Source organism: Onychostoma macrolepis, chromosome 15 (assembly GCF_012432095.1).
Source record: "Onychostoma macrolepis isolate SWU-2019 chromosome 15, ASM1243209v1, whole genome shotgun sequence".
Taxonomy (NCBI): Eukaryota; Metazoa; Chordata; class Actinopteri; order Cypriniformes; family Cyprinidae; genus Onychostoma; species Onychostoma macrolepis.
The window spans coordinates 261,782-269,401 of record NC_081169.1 but is presented as its reverse complement, the minus strand read 5'-3'; positions in this window follow the sequence as shown (position 1 = coordinate 269,401).

Here is a 7,620-nt window from a genome sequence, read left to right as displayed (position 1 = left end):
GACAAAATACAGTTTTCCTCAATTGTTTACAAAAGTTTGCTGAATAGTTGGCCCACTGTCCCAAATCTCTAAATACAACCACAAGCACAAAATGTTAAATTCTAGTGAAAACAAACATTACTTCTAGTTCTCTGCTGTTAGGTGAGGGAATTATTACAAAACACAAGATTTAAAAAATACTGCAACTTGGAAATACTGTAAATGACAGCTGTGAGATTCAAAGGCCTCTACAAAGCCCTCACTTTCAGCAACCTCCTGTGCTTATGAGGGAGTCACCATTCACTTCCTTTACTTTCAGTCACGATAGAAAATTAGATATGTAATGTAGCTTTTTGGGGGCCTCTAAATGTCTAGAACTGGCCCTGTGTGGATGTGGAGGTGAAAAAAAATTGCATAAATATTTTAATGGAATAGAAAAGGCATGAGAGGCAGTTTTAATCATTAGTTTGTGTGGATGGCAAGTTTTCATTTTAAATGTTTGGGATACTATTTAATTAACGAGAAGTACTATATATTTATGTTTTGCCATTTGCTTAGCTTGAGTCACATAATATATAACTGTATATAAAAGTAATGAACGGAATAATGCATAATTTATTTTTAGTGTGTTTAAAAGTAAATGTGTCTATAAAAGATTGTATTACTGCACTTAATACAAAATAATGGAGAACCCATCATTCTTTTACGACCTTTGCTCTTTTTCACCATAGGAGATATAGACCACTCTAGACGTGTACAGATATCACTGCTATGACATATAGCAATTAAATGGGTTTGGACCTACTGGATCCTAGCAATGTATGCACTAAGGTTTGCCCAGACACAACTAGTCTATAAAACTGCATGAAAATATGTGACATAGGCCAATTTGCTGCCAAACAAATATCTTGAACTGAAATTTCACTAAGTAGGGCCCCTGATGTAGTCATACTCCATGTGGAGTGGGCTCTCAAGTCCTTAGGCAGCTGAGAACCCCTGCATGTATAAGCTAAAGATTAAGGGCCATTTTTACTAACAGCTTGTGCCAGCACAAACCGTCTTTTGGCGTTAAAATAGTACTGTCAGGCTTTACTAAAGACGTGCAGTGAAGAATTAGCGCTGAAAAGGCGTGGACACAGTTATTTTTGTGCCTGACCTTATTGAATATGCATTTGTAGGAGTTTCCCTTTCAGACGCAAATGTTATGGGAGGAGAGTATTCAAATGAATCAAGCTATGCATTTTACTAACGTTTGCGCTCGTCAAATTACTGTTTTTGCGCCATTATTTAAAGCCCCAAATAAAGCATGTCTTAAACTATTTTGCGCTTGAAATGGCAGCAATTGTTGTTGCTGGAGGAGGCACCGCAGAGAACAGAGAGAAGGGTAGAAGGGAGAGGATTTTTCCACACGTATTAATTTATTTTGAATGCCAGAAGAACACATTATCTGAACATATCCTTTGCCAAGCCATGTTATTTTTAATTTGCTTCCGGAAATAAAAGACGACGTGGAACCCTCAACTAGGAGTCACATAATACTACCTCAATCAAAACTCTTAGCAAACCTTAATTTTTTGGCCTCTGGTTCATTTCAACACACTGTGGCTTCTTTATTTCTTTATTCTTTATTTTTGTGACTACGCTAATTTGCGCTGCGCTTGGTATATTGCCTTGGTCGATATGTAAATGAGATGTTGTGTCTGTGTTCTTTAATTTGTGCATTGTTAGTAAATCACCTGCAGAAATTTCCCCTCCCATTAGTGCTGTTTTGGAATTGCGCTCTTGCTCTAATTTGCCTTGTTTAGTAAAACTGGCCCATAGTCTCTACAATCCAAAGGGACAGCAGTTGGCAAGGCTTCAGAAGCTGGCAGAGCCAACAGGTCTAAAGCAAATGGTTTTAACTTGTGTTAAAAAGTGACACTTTTTGCCATCCAAAAATCTATTCCAGTGTCATTAGTGATGGGTTGTCGTGAAAGCTCTTCCTTATACTCTCTGATCTGCTCAATTCAGTACTCATACACTGTCTGAGATGCTTTCTGTGTGCGCAGAAATCCATTAAGTTCTCCTTCACGTCATCTTGAGCTTGAATGGTTTAGATTAACTTTACTGTTTAAATTGCTAGAACGTGCGATTGAATCATAAACTTTGGCCCTGTCCCTGGGTAATCGGGGATTACTGCAGAGCTCATTTCACACTAAGAAAAAAAAAGCTTTAGGAAACACTTTTTTTTTTTTTTTTTTAATTAATCATTTAAGGTGTTTACTTTACCTGCATGAATGTGGGAAATCCCCTGGGAAAAACGGGATGTCTGGTCACACTATCCCTAACACTCGGGTGCTGAGGCCATTGTTTCAGATCGCTTGTTCGCGTTATGGTAGCCTATCCGTCCACTGAGGCTGCCATACTGAGACTAGATATGCAAACGCCCCTCATGTGATTGTAATCCAATGACAGGGACGCACATTTTGAAAGTTAACTTAGCCTAGGATGTATTTTGAATGTCCGGTAGTCCTCAAATAACATTCTAATCTCGTCTCGTCTTGTTAATGAAGACACGGCATAAATTTCGTCAGTTTTTGTCATCACAGAATCTTGGTCACAGAAAAAAGGTTTGCTAACGAATATTATTTTGTCGCCGTCTTCGCTGACTAAATTAACACTGGTGTTCAAAAGCTTGTGGTTTCAGGCTCCCAAAACAGAGTTATTGAAGAAACCTGATGTTAAACAGAATCGCTGAAGGAGAAAATCTTAATTGTAGGTTACCACTATGGTGGTCAGTGTTTGCTTTAGTTGGGCTCTTGACCCTTGACTTTTTAACAATACATTTTGTTTGGTTGCTATAACTGAGTTATAGCAGCTAGACAAGCCAAGAGAAAAGGTGAATAGGTGATGTTGGTGGTGGTTTTACATAATCATCATTTGACCTGAATCACTGAACTCATTTAGAGACTAATCTCCGAGTTAGATCTGGAGTTTTCAGTATAATCTTCTTCTTTTAGGCACACTCTGACATCAAGAACCAGCGTATGAATCTCAAGAACGTTGATAAACAGCATATTCAGATAAACAGATCAACTCTGAACGTCACAAAACAAACTACTAAAAATATCACATAAAAACAGCAAAAATAAAAGAAAATAGTAAGAATAAATACAAGACAATTCATTTCATAATTTATTCATGCCGCAATACACGATGGGAGCCATGGATGAGTTTTGATTGGTAGCACTCAGAATGCACTGCAACATGCTTTTTGATGGTCACCATTGTTGAGGTTCTTACGCTGATTCTTGATGTCTGTGAAAATGAGTTTTTTTTTTTAAACTTGCTTTTAAAAATCTTTTGATTACGCTGAAAATTCCAAACCTTTTACTGTACAATCACAGGATGGCTATAATCGATAAGGTTCACCCAACTCAGAGATTCAGGTCAATTGATGATTATTTAAAACCTAAACCAACATCACCTGAGCTCGTTTTCTCTTGGCTTGTCTAACTGCTGTAACTCAGCTACAGCAGCCAAACAAAATTTATTGTTAAAAACTCAGGGGTCAAGAGCCCACTGATTAAACACGGATCACTGTAATGGTAACCTAAAATTAAGATTTTCTCCTTCAGTGAATCGGTTTGTTAGTATCAGGTGTCTTCAATAACTCTGTTTTGGGGGCCTGAAAACACAAGCCTTTGAACACGATGCCTGTATCATCTCCATGTAATCAACAAAAACCTGAATTTGTGAAAAAGTTGACATCATGTGCATGCGTATTACATTTTTGCGGGGTGTTTCTTGATCGCCAACTACTGGCCTGGCATGCATAACATAGTAATCATTAGCATAGTGTTTTCTCTTGTCCAATGAAACCAATATTTTTGTTTGAATTTTACTTAATCATTTCGTACTATTTTACTCATTTTGAATGGTTAATTTAATTCCAATTCATTCTTTCTGGCATTCGTTATAGAACCCCTATTAGTAAAATAATTCGGTTTAGACATTCATTTATCCCCTCTGCTGTAAAGTTTTTAGGAAGGAAATTTAGTGTTTTTTTGCATTGTGTGTTTTGTTGTCCTATTATATGTGATATGCTTGTATGCTGCAACGAAATTGCCTTCAGGAAATAAATAAAGATGAACTGAACTGAACTGGTCTCGAAGTTTACCCAACTATGATGACTTCCGCTGCTGAGAAACCCAGAAATGTGAATAAAGGTCTGGTGAATAGGCCTTTATTAACAACTTTCCACCAGACAAAATTATGGGACTTCATAGCAACTGATTTGTTTGCTTGCTATTGAGCCAACATAAAATTCTACCAAATTATCAAATACTGGTGAAGACAAATGAAACTTCTATTTCAATCTCTTTAGTTAACTTTAGCTCATTAAATAACAAGTGTCTACAGTGTCACCTTGTCTACATGCATTGACATTAATTCAGCCTACTAGCTAAAATATATATATTTGCATCCAACTCAAATTATTCTATTAAAATTTGCATTATTCGGACCATAAACAAGTGTCATTATTCCAGAGGATAGTAAAACAATTTAACCACCAATTAAACCATTTAAGGAGCAGTGTTTTTTTCTTACAATATTTATATTAAAAAAGGCAGACATTCTTTTAAGCGTAAGGACTTCTCTCCAGTGGGCTCATGGGATAGTAAAGTGTCCAATGGATACACACTTGAGAATCACTGAAAGTAGTGGGTTAACTGGGTACTTTCCACCAAATGTTTTCTAATACAATGGCACCTACAACTCCTAATTTTCACCATAACTTCATATGGCATAAATAGTAAGGGTAGTATGTGGTTTCAAATTCACCTGTGTAAAGTTCAATATGGCTGCAGAATTTGCATCAAAACTTTTGAGAATGCCTTCAAAGATGACTTTTTTTGCTAGAACCCAGTGATGAAACTGTCTGATTATTGATGATCATTTTAAAATTAAGAGATTAATCAGTCTTTAATTATAATCCAGAAATATTACCTTAGTTACAAAAACAGCTCTAATGACCTCCACTGTTCCTAATAAACTCACTAAACTCAGATCACATTAAACCTGATACAACATCAACTAATCCTAACAACTAAGCTGCTGCATTTGTAAAGAAATGTGGAGCTGAAAAGAATCACCTGAGAGTAAAAGAGGGAGTGCTGATAAGACGCCCAGCCAGAGAAAATGTCAGAAATTGCACTATTTTATACAAGGTAAAATAGAAGATCAGGTTAAAGGGAGCATGATCAGATGAAAGAAACATCCAGATCAAATGTTTAGACTACTAAAACGGCAATCCAAATTTGTAAAGTTGGATGAAGTTCAATTAAATCAGGTTCACAAGATTAGGCCAAGGAGGGGAGGAGGAAGGGGAAAAAATATCATAATGCCGCCCTAATATGCTCCTATAACACTAAACACTGCTAGCCAAAACATTTTATTCTAAAGTAAATTCAGCAAAATTCTACAGTACTAAACTCCTATATTTGTGTCATCCTATTATTTATTTAACTCTTAATGGAGAGGGGGCATCTGCGAGTGTAATTCAGTTTAAGCTATCAATGGAAAAGGTCTGGGGCCTGTACCATGATGGTAGTTGAACAAATTCAGAGTTACAGGATTAGAGTTGACAAAACCAAACCAAACCACTCCAATCCAGCTTTGTTGGTACCATGATGCTGATCATCAACTTTCTTTGTCAACTCAGGCTTGATCCTGAGTTTGTGGAGCATGTGCACATGAATGTTTGACATCACTGACGAACAGCCAATCACGAGCCTTGGTTAAAGGTTTTGCTAAAGATTGAAGATAACAGATTGAAGAATATGATGAATTTAAACGCATTTACAATTAATAAAAAGGACTTGTTAATGAAAGACATAAGAGAAATTATCTTGCTTTATCAGTGCAGTCACAAGTAAAACTGGTGAAGTTAGTTTATATAGCTGGAAATATGCAGCGATAGAGTCGAACATAAGGTCACATGTAGCCATTTTTAAAGCGTTACCTATTGATTCTACAGCTTATTACAAAAGATCTGTATATATTAACATTCATTTAAAATAAGTGATTTATAACTGTTAAACTAAAATTGCTTGTAATGCATTAATAATAATATAAATCATATAATTATATAAATCATAAAATAACTCATTTTATATATTTATTTTAGTATTAGTGACCTTTAATTTGTAGGAAGAGAAACTGGGGAGTGACTTTTTTGTGTCAGACGTGTCACTTTGCTCACATCTGATTGGTCCAATTTCAGTTTGAGATCTCTAACCCAGAACATAAGCTGCCCCAGAGCAGGTTAGCTGTGGAGTGTAAGTTACTATGGCGATGAACACCGCTAAAAGCCAAGCCACTTTCATGGTACTTAAAATTCAGGATTGGTGCAAACTAAACTGAAACTTACCTGGCTAGCCAGCTAATCCAGCTTCATGGTACAGGCCCCTGGGGCCCGTTCTTCGTACGTCGCTAACTCAGTGAGCTGGATTTGATTGTTGCCGATTTCAATTGATCTGGGATTATTTGGTTCTTCGAAGCTCATCCTGGAGTTGTCATAGCAACAGGTCCTTCAGCTTAAATCTGCTCGGGAGCAGGTTTATTTCATGTAAACAGTAGTAGATCGCATCTTAAGCAGAATTGATACTTAAATTCAGCTACTTTATTACAAGAGTATTAATTTGAGTGGTGACCGATATTATGGGAGTGGCTTTATTGGAGCGCAGGAGATGCAGATAAACTGATCTTGACCCTTAAGAAACTTTAACACCGTACGTAACAAAACTGCTTCAAAGATAAAATTAAATGAATTGCTAATTGCAACATTGAAATAAAAATGTAAAGCCTGTACAAATACTAGAAATCATATGAATATAAATAATTGGGAATCATGTTAAAAAAATAAAAACAGTGGACATTTCATTTATCCATTTTAACATGTAGTTTTGTTCGCTTGACACATTTCTGGACTTTTTATAAGGAAACAGCCAAGTTTATCGTCAGGTGTCTTTTTAAATGATATGATGTCACTACGCTGCTGTTTTGCCGCCAGCCAATCGCTGCATTGCTGATCATGGTTTCGTGCATCGTTGCATCTGCCCTTTCCAGGGAACACAAGAACACGCAGTAATCTAGACAACTTAATCCAGATATTTTAATCAAATCCGCAAATTCGTTTGAAGAACCAAATTAGCCAGAGATCAGTTATCAGGGTTAGAAGATCTGGAATCTATCAAATCATCTCAGATGATGTATTAAGCGAGGTACGATGAACGAGCCCCTGGTGTGGAGTTCATGCCATCAAGTCTTTGAAGAGACACGCGACTCAACTACGAAAACTAAGCAGAATAAGCTGTATTTCGAGAAGTTGGATATTCGTGTTTGTCAATGAGATGTGCTTATTTTGCATTTGGATGTCTACACACTACTGCTCACTTCTTCAACTCGCAACTCTCCAGTTATTATAAATGATTTCATTGCCAGAAAAAGGAAAATAAACGCCTTTATAAATTAATATAAATCTGTTTTGTAGGTTTGGCCCTCTATAAAGTAAATGCATTTAAAATGGAAAAAAATCTTTGGAGATCAGATCACCAGCAGGAGTGACTTTCAGACAGCTGAAGAGAAGCACCAGTGTGA